This window comes from Neofelis nebulosa, chromosome 17, assembly GCF_028018385.1.
Source record: "Neofelis nebulosa isolate mNeoNeb1 chromosome 17, mNeoNeb1.pri, whole genome shotgun sequence".
Classification (NCBI taxonomy): Eukaryota; Metazoa; Chordata; class Mammalia; order Carnivora; family Felidae; genus Neofelis; species Neofelis nebulosa.
Window position 1 is genome coordinate 17,769,071 of NC_080798.1, and position 15,264 is coordinate 17,784,334.

The window sequence follows — 15,264 nt, forward strand, 5'->3', positions numbered from 1 at the left end:
TTTGGAAAAAAATCAGTTCAAGCCTGGTGGGAGGTTTGGAGGAGGGAGTCCGTCTTTGAAGCTCCGCGAGCGCAGTATCAAACGGGCCAAACTCAGGCCCTGAGGTATGAGGACACCATCTTGCATGTGTCTGGTCTGGCTTTGGACTACGTTTCCCAGAGTCCAAAGCGGCCGACGTTACGCTTTCCTTGACGTCGTGGCGAGATCGTTAGCTCCGCAGGGACCCGGACGCGACCAAGGGGAGGCAGAAGGTGAGGGGTCTGGGAGTCCGGGGCGGGGACGGGGCGTGTCCAGAGCCTCTGGTCTGTGCGCGCTGGCGGGAGCGGGTTGAGAATGCCGGATTGAGAATGAGTCTTTGGGGCTGCGTGACCAGGGGTGGGTGACTGTGATTGTGTGGCTGTGGCCGCCTGTCTCCAGGGTGTAAGTCTGGTGTTTGTGTAACCATGTGTGATACTGTGTGTTGGGGTGTGGGGTCCTTGCGACTGTGGGGGGTGATAACTGCTTGTGACTGTACGCCTTGTTCTTGGGGGGATGTGAGTGTGGTTGTGACTGAGACAGGTGAAGGCGTCTGTGCGGTTATGATTATATGTCTCCAAGGTGATCGTATGGTTTTGGTTGCATGATATTGTAGCCACGTGTGGTAGTTTGTGTAGTTGTGTGTCTGTGACTGTGTGGTGACAACGCGTGTGTGTATCCCTCTTGTGTCCCATGGAGTGTGTCTATGAAACGGTGGCAGTGTGTGGTGCTGTGTGTTTGAGGGTAACGTGTGTTTGCCTGTGTGAATGTGACTGTGTCTCCGGAGTGAATGTTCAATTATGACGTTGGTTGGGCCGGAGTGCCAGTGATTATGCATATCCCCCAAGGGGGTATGTGATTGTGTGAGACATTTGCGAGTAATGGTGTGGGCAAGCTGTGACTATATGAGTGACTGTGTGTCATGGTGGTTAATAGATTGTGTGACTGTGTGTGTCTTTTTAGTGGGTGAGAATAAGGGCATGGAGATGTCTGTGATTGTGTGGTTGTGTCTTGTATGTTTCAAGAGTGGATGTGTGTTTGTGTGACACCATTTGTGTAGCACCAAATGTGCTGGCAGGAGGTGCCTGTAACTCCAGCGTTCTGACCCTTGCAGAACCTGTGAAGTTAGAACAGATTGTGGCCCTGGACAGTGATTGCCTCAGCCTCTCCCAGTGACACTGGTATTGGACAGTTATCCAGTCTTACCCGACTTCTGTCTCTTGTGTGGAGGTCAAAATGTCCTGCTTACTCATTATCCCCCCCCCCCTTTTTTTTTCTAAGTCTTCTCCAAGAGAGATGTTGAGAGGAAAAGGAAAAAATTGCTATTGAACATCCAAAAGCGAAGTTCAAGGTGCATTAGGTGTTCTTCTTTCCCTGAGACCCTTGTTTTTCATGACATTCTTTTTTTGTTCTGAAACTTCTTGCCTAACTTCCCACCCCCACCCCCACCCCCCCCACAAAGTGACCTGGTCTCCAGTATATGCCATTGGAGTAAATTATTGGGAGCCTTCGAAATGAACTGAAAGGTTCATATACCCCCTATTCCCTGCACACCTAATGTTCATTAAACATTTTTTTAACTTTTCATTTTGAATTAGTTTTAGACTTAAAACTGTTGCAAAAATAGAATTCCCACATACTCTTAACCTACTTCTCCATTTGAAGGGGGTTCATGAGGGAATGGTCAAGAAAGAATTCTTGAAACATGAAGTACAAAAAGGTGGTTTTATTATAGCACAGAGATAGGACCCATGGGTAGAAAGAGCTGCACTGGGATTGTGAGGAGCAATTGATTATACACTGTGGAGTTGGGGAAGGTAAAGACAAAGGAAGTTTCCGAAAGGATTTTCATATGTTAAGACTTACAGGATCATGGAAACCTGACTATTGTCAAACTAAGGTGGTTTTTCTCTCCAGCAAGGCATTAACATTAAGATCAGGAGTTTCCTGGAGGAATGTTATACCCACCCGCCTCAGGTATTTGTCAATGGGCTGCAAGTTATAAGGAAATTTAATTTTATCTACATTTCTTTTGCCTTTGTTCTCTACATCATTACCATTTTACATAATCACAATATATGATAAAAACCAGGAGATTAACATTGATACATTACTACTAACTCATCTACAAACTTTATTCAAATTTCATCAGTGTCCCTTAGTGTCCTTTTTCTGCACAAGGATCCAATCCAGGATCATATGTTGCAGCTAGTCGATAAGTCTTCTTAGTCTTCTTTGTTCTGGCACAGTTCCTCAGTCTTTGTCTCACTTGACCTTGACACTTAAAAGGTATTGGCCATTTGTTTTATAAATTATGCAACATAGAATGTTCCCCTATTTGAGGTTGTCACATGCTTCCTTGTAATTAAATTCAGGTTATGCTTTTGGGACAAGCATACCCCAAAAGTGATGTGTTCTCAAGACATCCTATTGGGAGACCTAAGAGATCAATTTGCCTCATTACTAGTGAGTGGTAACTTTAATCACTTGGTTAAAGTGGTTTCTGCCTGATTTCTCCACTGCAAAGTTGCCATTTTTCCCATTGTAATTAATATGTGTCTTGAGAAATACCTTAAGCCTATATAAATATCCTGTTTCTCATCCTACTTCCACCTGCAAATCTTAAAACTCATTGATAATTTTCCCCTGAAAATGTCATTACCGGCTATTTGCCAAATGGTGACTTAAAAAAATTTTTTGGGGTGCCTGGGTGGCTCAGTCAGTTAAGCATCTGGCTTCGGCTCACGTCATGATCTTGCAGGTTTGTGAGTTCAAGCCCCACGTCGGGCTCTGTGCTGACAGCTCAGCCTGGAGCCTGCTTCAGATTCTATGTCTCCCTCTCTCTCTGTCCCTCCCCTGCTTGTGCTCTGTCTCTGTCTCAAAAATAAATAAACACCAAAAAAATTTAAGAAAAAAATTTTTAATGTTTATTTATTTTTGAGAGAGAGAGAGAGAGGGAGAGAGCGCATGAGCAGGAGTGGGGCAGAGAGAGGGAGACACGGAATCCAAGACAGGCTCTAAGTTGTCAGCACAGAGCCTGTTGTGGTACTCAAACCCACAAACCTGAGCCAAAGTCAGATGCTTAACCGACTGAGCCACCCAGGTGCCCCCCAAATTTCCATCCTTCCTTCTACATTTGCCAAGTAGAATACTACTGTCAGAAGGAGATATTCCTTCTCCCTGACTTATTTATTTACTAAATTATTTATGTAAGTATAGATTGGATTTTTTTTTTTTAATTCTGTAGGTTGCATTTCATTACTATCACTATTTTATTCCTTAAATAACTCGAGATTTGGCCACTGGGAGCTCCTTCAAGTTGACTTTTTAGTGTGTCCTTTCAGTGTGTTCCCTTTATTGTTTTTTTTTAGTACTGCCATATTTTCTGGTACCACAAGATGTTGCAGGCTATTTTGGTATCCGAAACTGGGTTTACCTGTTGGTGGGTGTCAGGCCAAAACACACAACCAGCCAAAAAATAGGAGAAGGAAGAGTTTTACTTCTGCTAAGTAAAGGAGAACACCAGGGATCTTCCCCAAAGCAGTGTCCCCCGGGGGAAGTTTTACACTAAGGGTGCATACATCTTAAGGGCCTTGTACAATGGGGAATATAGCATGGAATTGGGGTAAAAGTCATCTTAAAATGACTGAGTCCAGGGGCGCCTGGGTGGCTCAGTCGGTTAAGCGTCCGACTTCAGCTCAGGTCACGATCTTGCGGTCCGTGAGTTCGAGCCCTACATCGGGCTCTGGGCTGATGGCTCACAGCCTGGAGCCTGCTTCCGATTCTGTGTCTCCCTCTCTCTCTGCCCCTCCCCCGTTCATTGTCTCTCTCTCTCTCTCTCTCTCTCTCTCTCTCTCTGTCTCAAAAATAAATAAATGTTAAAAAAAAAATTAAAAAAAAAAAAAATGACTGAGTCCAGGGGCACCTGGGTGGTTCGGTCGGGTGAGCATCTGATTGGCTCAGGTCATGAATCCCGGTTTGTGAGTTCAAGCCCTACGTTAGGCTCTGTGCTGACAGCTCAGAGCCTAGAGCCTGCTTTGGATTCTGTGTCCCTCTCTCTCTGGCCCTCCTGTGCTCCCACTCTGTATGTCTCTCTCTGTCTCAAAAATAAACAAACATTAAAAACAAAGAGTGTAGGTCAAAGTCGTGAGGGCTGGCAAAGGACGGCATCATCAATTGGTCTGGTATCTGAGTTCTCAAAAGGGTTTAAATCCTGAAAATATAACCCAAGAATGTATACATCAAGTTAGTTTTCTTCACTTTTGAATGAGCACTGTTAGTTTTACCAGCCAATTTGTTGTCCCTGATATGATTAAGTTATCTCCTGGCCTGATAGTGGCTGTTCTTTCACAAGATGGCCAGGAGCCTGAAATGACTTTTCTTATAGCAAAGAAGCTATGTCTGTCTCTTTTTTCCCCAGGGACCCCTAACTCTTTCTGCTTATACTGTCCCAGCCCCAGTTCTGGAACATGCACATTTCCCAGAGAAAACTGGCTCCTTTTATTAGAAAATCATATTTAGAGGGGTGCCTGGGTGGCTTGGTTTAGCATCCTACTCTTGATTTCAGCTCAGGTCATGATTTCACAGTCATGATTTCATGAGTTTGAGCCCCTTGTCAGGCTGTCTTCTGTCAGCATGGAGTCTGCTTTGGATCCTCTGTTCCCCTCTCTCTCTGCCCCTGGCCTGCTTGTGTTCTCTCTCTCTCTCTCTCTCTCTCTCTCTCTCTCTCGCACACTCAAAAGTATATAAAACATTTTTAAAAGATTGCTAATCTACACTCCCATACCTCATATACCTCTTTTTATTTTTAGTCTTACAGTATATGGTAAAAGGACACCTTTCCCTACACCTTTCTGCATGGTGACGTTACTCATTCATAACATAGATAAATTCATTTGTTACTTTTTGTATTTTATTTTGGATTTACACACACACATACATCCTGGTTGATTGTAATTATTTTTTGAGTGCATGAAACATTACCATGGTTCTAAAAGCCATAATTAGACAAAAGATCTACGCAGTCACTCAGTTTGCTTACAGTCACTTATTTTTTTTTAACTGTCTCTACATCCAGTGTGGGGCTCAAACTCACGATCCTAAGATCAAGAGTCCCGTGCTCTGTGACTAGGCCAGCCAGTCACCCATCATTGCAGTGTTTTTTGTTTTTTAATTTTTATTTATTTTTGAGAGAGAGAGACAGAGAATCAGAAGTGAGCTCCAGGCTCCGAGCTGTCAGCACACAGCACTCAGCACTCAAACTCCACCGTGAGATCATGACCTGAGTGGAACTCTGAGGCTTAACCAACTGAGCCACCCAGGTGCCCCCCTCACTGTGGTTTTGATGTGCCTTTTCCTAACAATTGATGATGTTGGTGATCTTTTTATGTGTTTATCGGTCATTTGAATATCTTTGGAGAAAGATTTAATTGTAATCAGATTTCATTTCCTTGCTACATTGTAGGAGTTTTGTAAGTAAGTATCAATTGTAAGTATCAATCCCTTTTTAGATACATGACTTATAGACATTTGTTCCCAGTCCATGGATTGCCTTTTTACTCTTAATAGTGTCCTTTGATGCACAGAAGTTTTTTAATTTTGATAAAGTCCACAATATATCTATTTTTTCTTTTGTTGTCTGTGCTTTCTTTGTCATACCCAATAAATCATTAAATTAATTAATTAAATCCAATATTGTGAAAATTTTTCCTTATGTTTCTTCAAAGAGTTTTATAGTTTTAGTTCTTATGTTTGGAACTGTTATACATTTTGAGTTAGTTTTTGTATATGGTATTAGGTAGGGATCCAACTTCATTCTTTTGCATACGGATATCCAGTTTTCCCAATACTATTTGTTGAAAAGACTGTCCTTTTTCCCATTGAATGGTCTTGGGTCTTCTTGTTGAAAACTATTTGACCATATATGTGAGGGTTTCCATTCTATGTCACTGGTCTAGGTATCTGACTTCGTGGCAGTACCACACTGTTTTGAATACCATAGCTTTGTAATAAGTTTTGAAATCAGGAGAGACCTCCAACTTTGTTGTTTTTCAAGACTGTACCTTCAAGGGCATATAGGTGGCTCAGTCCATTAAGTATCCAACTTTGGATCAGGTCATGATCTCACAGTTCGTGAGTTCAGGCCCCACTTCAGGTGGGCTCAGAGGAGCCCCACTTTGGGTAAGCTCGAAGGAGCCTCACTTCAGGCTCTGTGCTGTCAGCGTGGGATTCTCTCTCTGACCCTCATGGGATTCTCTCTCTCTCTCTCCCTCTCTCTCTCCCTCTTTCTCTGCCTCTTGTTCACTTGCGCCCACTCTTTCTCAAAAACAAAACCAAAAAAGACTGCTCCTTCAGATTCTGTGTGTATTTTATGATGAATTTTTCTATTTCTGCAAAAAATAATATCATTGGGTTTTGATAAGGATTCCATTGACTCTGTGTATCACGTTAGGCAATATTGACATCTATCTTGATCAGCTGAGACTGTTCACAGTTATGGAAGCTGGAATTCTGAGATCAGGATGTCAGCATAGATAGTTTCTAGTTGGGCTCTCTTTTTGGCTTACAGTTGTCCACCATCTTGCTGTATCTTCACAGAGAAAGAGAAAAAACAAGCTCTGGTGTGTCTTCCACAATGGCCCTGTCTTCGAATACAGTGACATTAGGGGTTAGGACTTCAACACATGAATTGGGGGTGGATGACTCAATTCTGGTGGGGAGGGGGAAATCTTAGACAGGCTCCACACTCAGCATGGAACCCAATGAGGGGCTCAATCCCATAACCCTGAGATCATGACCTGAGCCGAAATCAAGAATTGGACGCCCAACCAACTGAACCACCTAGGTGCCATATTCCAGAAGATTTTCAAAGATACTCATGACCCCTGAAAATTTAAAACCAAGGATAATAATACCTGATAATAGCCTTTGAGATGTCTCAAATTTGCACCCAACAGTAGGGAAAGAGAAGAGGAATGTTCCATCATCTATTATATTCATCCAGCTAATAAACAATGTGCTTACAAAGCTTTAATGAGAACAATGAAAAGGATGTCATAAACAAAATGATAAATTACAAAGTGCTCAGGTTTTGCAAAGATCCTACCCAAAAATCTTCTAATTAGTGATTGAATGGAGAAGCTCGCTGTGTGTCTGGCACCATTCTTTCTACTTTACATATGCTGTTTTATTTGATTTGAATTTCTTGAAAATTGGTCATTCACAGAATATTTTTGATAATGAAGCTCTACCAATGTATCAAGAAATATGAATCAACATTTAAAGGACCGTTAAAGAACTTTTAGTTGTTATTGGTTTCAATCACACTAATTTCTTTCCTTGATCCCATTCATGTCATAAACGTTGTCTCAATATTTCCTAATTTTTTCTACTACCAGGAAAATAAATACTATCTACAACTATGGTTATTTATTTTTGGTTTGGTTTGGTGGGGTTTTTTTGTTTTTTGTTTTTTTTTTTTGAGAGAGAGAGAGAGAGAGAGAGAGAGAGACACGGTGGGGAAGGGCGGAGGGAGAAGGAGAATCTTAAACATGCTCTGTACCCAGTGCCAGAGCTCAATGCAGGGGCCCCACACAGAGCTCAGTCTCAAAACTGTGAGATCATGACTTGAGCCGAAATCAAGTGTCTGAAGCTTAAGTGGCTGAGCCACCCAGGCGCCCCTGGTTATTTATTTTTCAATGGAAACAATATTTTTATGATTTTTCTTGTGAAAAATATAAGGTGAATGTAAAAATAGAAATTTGCTAAAAATTCCTTCATCCAGAAATAAATATTCTTAATATTTTGGTGGATATACTTCAAATATTTTTCTGTGGGATTTTATAGAGGGGTATCACTTGTGTATAAATTCTGTAACCTGCCTTTATTATTTAATAATGTATTACATGGTAATGTTGTATTTTATAGTCACTATGTAGTATTTCATTACATGGGGGAACCTGGGTGGCTCAGTCGGTTAAGTGTCCAACTTCGGCTCAGGTCATGATCTCACAGTCTGTGAGTTTGAGCCCCACGTCGGGACATGTGCTGACAGCTCAGAACCTGGAGCCTGCTTCAGATTCTGTGTCTCCCTCTCTCTCCCCCTCCCCGCTTGAGCTCTGTCTCTCAAAAGTAAATAAACGTTAGTATTTCATTATCAAGATAACCCTAATTTTTTCATTTTTGCCTACTAAAGAGAATTTGTATTTCTATAATTTAGTTATGAGCTATTCCCAAAAGTGTTTTTGTGCATGCCACTCACATAGTTTTCAAGTTTATTTCTTTTTCACAGAGAGAGAGAGAGACAGAGCATGAGTGAGGGAGGGGCAGAGAGAGGGAGACACAGATTCTGAAGCAGGCTCCAGGCTCTGAGCTGTCAGCACAGAGCCCAATGAGGGGCTTAAACTCACGGACCACAAGATCATGACCTGAGCAAGTCAGACGCTCAACCAACTGAGCCACCCAGGTGCCCCTACCACTCACATATTTTTATAATGGATTCCTTTGGGACATTAGAAATTTATTAAGAATTTTCAAAGGTGCAAAATCCTAATCTAGAACTCAGGGAGACAAATTGCTTTTTAAAAGTTATAGTCTCGGGGCTCCTGGGTGGCTCAGTTGGTTAAGCATCTGACTCTTGATTTCGGCTCAGGTCATACTCTCATGGTTTGAGAGTTGCAATCCTGTGTTGGGCTCCTCACCAACAGCATGAAGCCTACTTGGGCTTCTCTCTCTGCCTCTCCCAGACACCACTCTCTCTCTCTCGCTCTCTCACTCTTTCTCTCAAAATAAATAAACTTAAAATTTTTTTTTTTTTTTTTTTTTTTTTTTTTAAGTCGTAGTCTCTGTGTGCCTGGCTAGCTTAGTTGGTGGAGCATTCGACTCTTGATCTCAGGGCTGTGAGTTCGAGCACCATGTTGGGTGTGGAGATTACTTAAGGGAAAAAATAAAAGTTATAGTCTTTATTTACTTTTAAAGTGCAAATAACATAATAGGTGAGACAAAAGTAGTATACAGATATTCAAAGTAAAGGATGATAAAGAGCACTATTTTATCCTGATAGTAATGCTGTATAATTCATAAGAGGGAGATAACTTGTATGACCAGAACAGTCATTGTCTTATTGACCATGACCATGACCATATTATTGACCATTGTCATATTAACCATGTCTAAGTCAAACTGATCTCGTAAGAGCTCTGTGGAGGTAAATTAGTTTTCTTGAGTCCTATACAAGACGTGCAGTTTTTTTATTTAAAAAAATTTTTTTTTAATATTTATTTTGAGAGAGAGAGAGAGAACAAGCATGAGTGAGCAGGGGAGGGGCAGAGAGAAAGGGAGAGAGAGGATCCAAAGCAAGCTTTTCATTCTGTCGGTGCAGAGCCCAATGCAGGACTCAAACCCACAAGCCATGAGATCATGACCTGAGCCGAAGTCAGACACTTCACCAACTGAGCCACCCAGGCACCCCAAGACTTGTAGTTTTCATCATTCTAATCGTCAGAAATCCAAAGTATGACCAATGGGGCAAGCTAAGTTTGTAGCTGTTTAGAGAACAGTGGGGCAGGTACAGAAGCATAATAGACTCATCTGGCAAGAAGAGCTGAAAGGAAGCACTGTTACACACTGTTATATACCATTATACATAATATATATATGTATGTAATATACTAATGACTTTTCATTCTTTTCCACGCAGGACTACAGCATACATGAATATAGTTACCAAATCAAGAAGTTTGCAACTACTGGGAGCTGACAAAGCAAAAACAAAAGCGATTCTGTGAAAATACAACTATTTTTAGAATATCCTAAGCTATTATTTTATGTTCAAGGGAAGATTGCTTAAAAAAAAAGGTAAGTATTTTCTTTTTTATCTGCTACTTAGGGATAGCTTACATTTAACAGAACTTAAAAATAATTTAAAAACTAATACATAATTATTGAAAAAACATACACTTTAGTAAAATGAAGAACATTGAAGATCACAGCCCGAAATAACCAAAGTAATCTTTAAAGACAAAACTTCCTAGACATTTTTCATGTAATTTGTCTGTCTATATTGTCCGTATTGATGTATCTGTGTATTTTACAGATAGGAGCACATGAGCACATTTGTAACCTTTTTTTTTCCATTTAACCATACCTGCAACATTTTTATGTCGTTATTAGCTATTATATTACTACTAAATTTGTGAGTACTTAGAATTACTGTTTCATAGAAATCTTTCATTTAGTTAAACTCCCTGCTCTTGTCTTACTCAGAAAACTGAATATTGCCTGAAAATGTATACATCTCATTGTCATGATTTTTGGTTGATGTTTATACTGGGGAAATGTATGTTTACATCAATAAAATTCAATACATCATTTAAAATATAGCATATAAGGGTGTGCCTGGGCAGCTCGATCAGTTGGACGTTTGACTTCAGCTCAGGTCACAATCTTGCAGTTCGTGGGTTAGAGCCCTGTGTCAGGCTCTGTGCTAACAGCTCAGAACCTGGAGCCTGCTTGGGATTCTGTCCCCCTCTCTCTCTATCCCTCCCCTACTCATGCTCTCTCTCTCTCTCTCAAAAATAAAATAAACATTAAAGAAAAAAAGAAATACAATTAATAAAACATCAATCATGCAAATATTTTGACAGGTACATATATTGGTGTGTTAACAAAAGGGATATGCTGATGTTCATGATGCTCAGAGCAACTAGTTGTTAATAATTGGTGATCAAGAAGTAATGTTTTAAAATTACAATCTAATACAATATTTTTTTTTAATTTTTTTAATGTTTATTTATTTTTGAGAGAGAGAGAGACAGAGTTGAGCCAGGGAGGGGCAGAGAGACAGGGAGACACAGAATCTGAAGCAGGCTCCAGGCTCTGAGCTGTCAGCACAGAGGCTAATGTGGGGCTCGAACTCACAGACCCCAAGATCATGACCTGAGCTGAAGTTGGACGCTTAACCGACTGAGCCACCCAGGCGCCCCTAATACAGTACTTTATTATATGTAGATTTTTTTGTGTGTTCAATTATGTTTTAGGAAATTATTTGTGCTTTGTGTTAAAATGTGATGCATTATATTTTTCACATTTTAAATAGTGGGAAAAAGGCTCTGGTTAGAGTTCTTGCACAGAATGATTGCTTTTTAGGAATAGATTACTAATGTTAAGGTGGAGATACCTCTATATGTCTAATTCTCATGACCTGGCAACTTCTCCCAGTCCCTGTGTGATGTGGGACCTCTGGCCTCTAAAGAATAAGAATGTCTATCAATTTAGATAGAGAAAATCCAGGGATGTAGCTTCAAGCTTCACCAAGTGGTATATGGATGGCTAAACTTTGCTCAGAAGAATTGTACAAAGATTTGATGGTAGGATCTGGAGAAGCATGGTTTTGCTAGGTCAAGATCAACTTAGCCTATAACTCATAATCTCTCTCTTTGGGGCCTTGTGTTTCACATTATATGTTTGTGAAAAATCCCTTTGAGGTGTATGGAGTTGGAAATTAACAGCTCTGCTCTGTTATTTCTGAAGTTTCCTCTGACTTTTTTTTTTTTTTTTTTTTTTTTTGGTAACGTTTATTTACTTTCGAGAGAGAGACAGAGCATAAGCGAGGGAGGGGCAGAGAGAGGGGGAAACACAGAATCTGAAGCAGGCTCCAGGATCTGGGCTGTCAGCACAGAGCCCAATGCGGGGCTCAAACCTATGAACTGTGAGATCATGACCTGAGCCAAAGTTGGACACCTAACTGACTGAGCCACTCAGGCGTCCCCATGGATGTCCACATGCATCCATGTAGGCAGAGTCCCAGACCAAAGTAGATTCCACCAATCTATAGTTATACCATCTGAAACACATGGTCCCCCTGGCCACACATCAGGGAATAGAAAAACTAGAGAATTATGCAATCCTGCCAGTGCCTCAGATTGAAGTGACACACATCACCGCAGCTCAGATTCCATTGGCCAAAACCAGTTATTGGCCTTGCCTAACTGCAAGAGTCTGGAACATGTCATCTATGTACCCAGAAGGAGAGGAAAACTGAATAATGGGGAAATAATAGTAATTAAATTAATGTCTGCCACACTGACTAAGACCCATTTCTTTTTGTGTGTGTAGGAAGTTGCTTCTGTAAATTAAATGTGATTTCTCTTTGGAGCAAGGAGGATATCCTGGATTGAGGGTTGACAAGAGGTCTGTGCACAGGTGAGTGAGCAGACTAACAAAAATGGAAGGCTTTCATATGAAAGCTCACTTCTGTGGGCAGTCAGGAGCTTTAAGTTATTGTTTGAGAACAAGCCCCTAAAAGGCCGTAGAACTATAGAGAAAATCAATCTCCTTCAGCATATAAGTTCCCCAAAACACCTCACTGTCACTCATGAATCATTCCATTCATATTTCCTTTTATAATTCACCCCCCTGAACAAAGAGGAAGGTATAAATTATTTATGATTATAAAACATATGCTTAAGGGAAAACTTGAAAATATAGAAAAAAAACAAGATTCCCCCTGTAATTATACACACAGAGACAAATGTAAAAACGTAATTGAAAATTCTTTCAGTCCATCTTCTGTGCACACACACATGCATATATAGAACATATGTATATTTTTCCTATAAAAATAGGATTACACTACACATACTACTTCATTAACTACCTTTTTTGTCCAGCATTGTTTAACATCTTAACACCAACAAATATATGTGTTCATTTTGTGGCAACAGTGTTCCCACTGTGTGGATATACTGTAACTTATTTATTTAACCAATCCTCCTTTTTAAGTTCTTTTCCAAGTTGTTTCCAGTGTCAGCAGTGTCTCCATCATGTAGCCCACATACATCTTTTGGATAGTCTCAGCTGTGGAATTGCTTCATCAGAGGACATACATAGTTTAATTTCTGTTAACATTGCCTTGTTGGAAGTTTACACAGCTAGAGCCCACTGTGTCTGTGATATGTTATAATAATCTCAAGTATTAGAGTCTGAAACGGAACTCATAATTGGTTTATTCAGACCTGCTCCTCTCAGGGTTCTTTGTGTTAAAAAATGACAACTTCATACTTCCATTTCCTCAAGCCAAATACCTTAGCATCATTATGGCTTCTTCCTCCTTTTTTTTTCCCCCCCTTTTATACCTAAAATCAACAAATCCCATCAGCTCTACCTTCAGAGAATGTCTAATCTGATCAGGTCTCATCACTCCCCCCCCACCACCATCCCTAATGCAAGCCACCCTCACCCCTTGCCTGGATTACTGCAGTTACCTACCTTCTCACTGGTCCCCCTGCTTCCCTCCCCTTGTCTTCTTCCTTCACTTTCTTTGCATGATCCCTTTAAATGTAAATCAGAGTATGCCATTCCTTGTCTTAAATCTTTAATGGCTTCCTGTCTTATTCAAGAATAAAAAGCAAAGTTCTTACAGTGGCCCACAAGCCCCACGTGATCAGCTTCCAGACACCTCTGTCACCCAAATGAGCTGCTGACTTTCTCTTGCACACTCCATTCCAGCCACCCTAATCCCCTTTATTAATCAAAGAAAGTCTGCTCCTGCCTTGAGGCCTTTGCAGTTACTGTTCCCTATACTCTTAGATACCTGCCTGCATTTATCACTCCACTCACTCGGTGCTTACATATCACCTTCTCAATGAAAAGCCTTCTCAGGCCACCTTCCATTTCCCCAAAGCTCCCTATCCTCTAACGCTTCTTAATTTTTTTACATAGAATTTGGGCCACCTGACATAAATACGAGTATCAATGTCAGTATATCAATATTTGTTATTGTCTCTTTCCATTAGAATGTGAGATCCACTGGGACAGGGACTGGATTTATTATCTTCCTCACACCTAGAACCATGCCAATTGAGGTAGGAGCTCAGTAAATCTGAAAGAATTTTTGACTCCTCTTTCTCCATCTCCATATCTAATCAGATGCCAGAGCTTGTTGATTTTACTTCTGTACACCTTGAAATTATACCTTCCTTTTTATCTTCACTGCCATTATCCTTCATCAGGTCCTTTGTTTGCTTGCAAAAGTATAAGCACCTCTCAGTTGATCTCTCTGTATCCAGTTTTACTCCTCTCCAATAAAATATTCTGGCCATATTGACCCTATCATTTCCCTCTTTAAATTCTTCAGTGGCCTTCCATTCATTAATGGGTGAAAAACAAACATTTATATATTCAGTTAGTAGTCATTGGACCCTTCTCCTCCAGACAGCATGGCAGGTGCCAGTCACAGTGATGATGATGCCTGGTCTTCGTCCTCATTGTTATCTTATTTCACTCATTCGCCTTCATTTTCCAACCCCTGATGTCATCTCCAGCATAAACTTCCTCTAGATTCTAAAACTAATTAAATTTAAATATAATTAAAAATTTAGAGAAAAATCCAGTTCCTCAGTCCTACTAGGCACTTTTTACATACTTAGTGCATGTGGCTAATGCCAAATTATTGAGGGTACAGATGTGAAGATTTCCATCATCACAGAAAGATTTGGTGGACAGCACTAGTCTAGACCTTTCCCCAAACTACACAAGTCATTCCAAATTATTCTCTGCTCCCCAAATACACCATATACTTTTGGTCCACTATTTTTGTCACTTTTATTCATAGATCAGAATACTCTTCTGTACCTCTTCTGCCTATTAAAATTCTCTGATTTTGAAGTCCCAATTCACATTCTACAACGTAGAGGACATTTTCCTTGACCCCACTGCATTGAGAAAATTAGTCTTCCTTCTCACCCACCCCACCCACAAACCATGGGAAGCTTTTTGCACCTCTGATTAGAACCAGCATTACTATCCTCCTTAAAACCCCTGAGTTCTCAGGGTACCTGGGAGATTCAGTTGGTTAAGTGTCCAACTCGATCTCAGTTCAGGTCATGATGTCACAGTTTGCGAGATCGAGCCCCATATCCAGCTCTGCACTAACAACTTGGAACATGCTTAAGATTCTCTCTCTCTTCCTGTCTCTCTGCCCCTCCCCCGTGCTCGCTTGCACGTGTGCTCTCTCTCTCTCTCTCTCTCTCAAAATAAATAAACTTAAAAAAAAAAACCTGAGTTCTCATTACTTTGAGGTACAGGCCATTTTCCATAGAACTCCACCCTTAACAAATACTAGAGGTGATATTCTGCAGGAAAGCAGTAGGGAAGGCTTAGATGGAAGATTAGGGGTGCTGGCCCAAGAGGCTTCTATAAATTGAGCTCCCATTTAGGTCAATACTCTGGATATGCAGGTGTGCTTGTCAG

General features: G+C 40.7%; 1 protein-coding gene and 1 long non-coding RNA gene across 4 annotated transcripts in view; one reads left to right on the forward strand and one right to left on the reverse strand.

Moving 5' to 3' along the window:
* Window positions 1-3,823, reverse strand: part of LOC131500347 (uncharacterized) — a 42,184-nt gene extending 38,361 nt beyond the window's left edge. The window contains exon 1 of the long non-coding RNA XR_009256252.1: window positions 3,753-3,823. This is a non-coding gene — a long non-coding RNA (uncharacterized LOC131500347). The remainder of the gene's footprint in view (window positions 1-3,752) is intronic.
* Window positions 113-15,264, forward strand: part of ZNF565 (zinc finger protein 565) — a 33,800-nt gene continuing 18,648 nt past the window's right edge. Inside the window, exons 1-4 of one of the 3 annotated variants that reach the window (XM_058709463.1) lie at window positions 113-251; window positions 9,713-9,870; window positions 12,130-12,216; window positions 13,809-13,877. The gene's annotated coding sequence lies outside the window, so the exon portion shown is untranslated. Of the gene's footprint in view, window positions 252-1,505; window positions 1,993-9,712; window positions 9,871-12,129; window positions 12,217-13,808; window positions 13,878-15,264 lie in introns of those variants that run through there. The other 2 variants (XM_058709464.1, XM_058709465.1) reach the window with 2 other exon arrangements.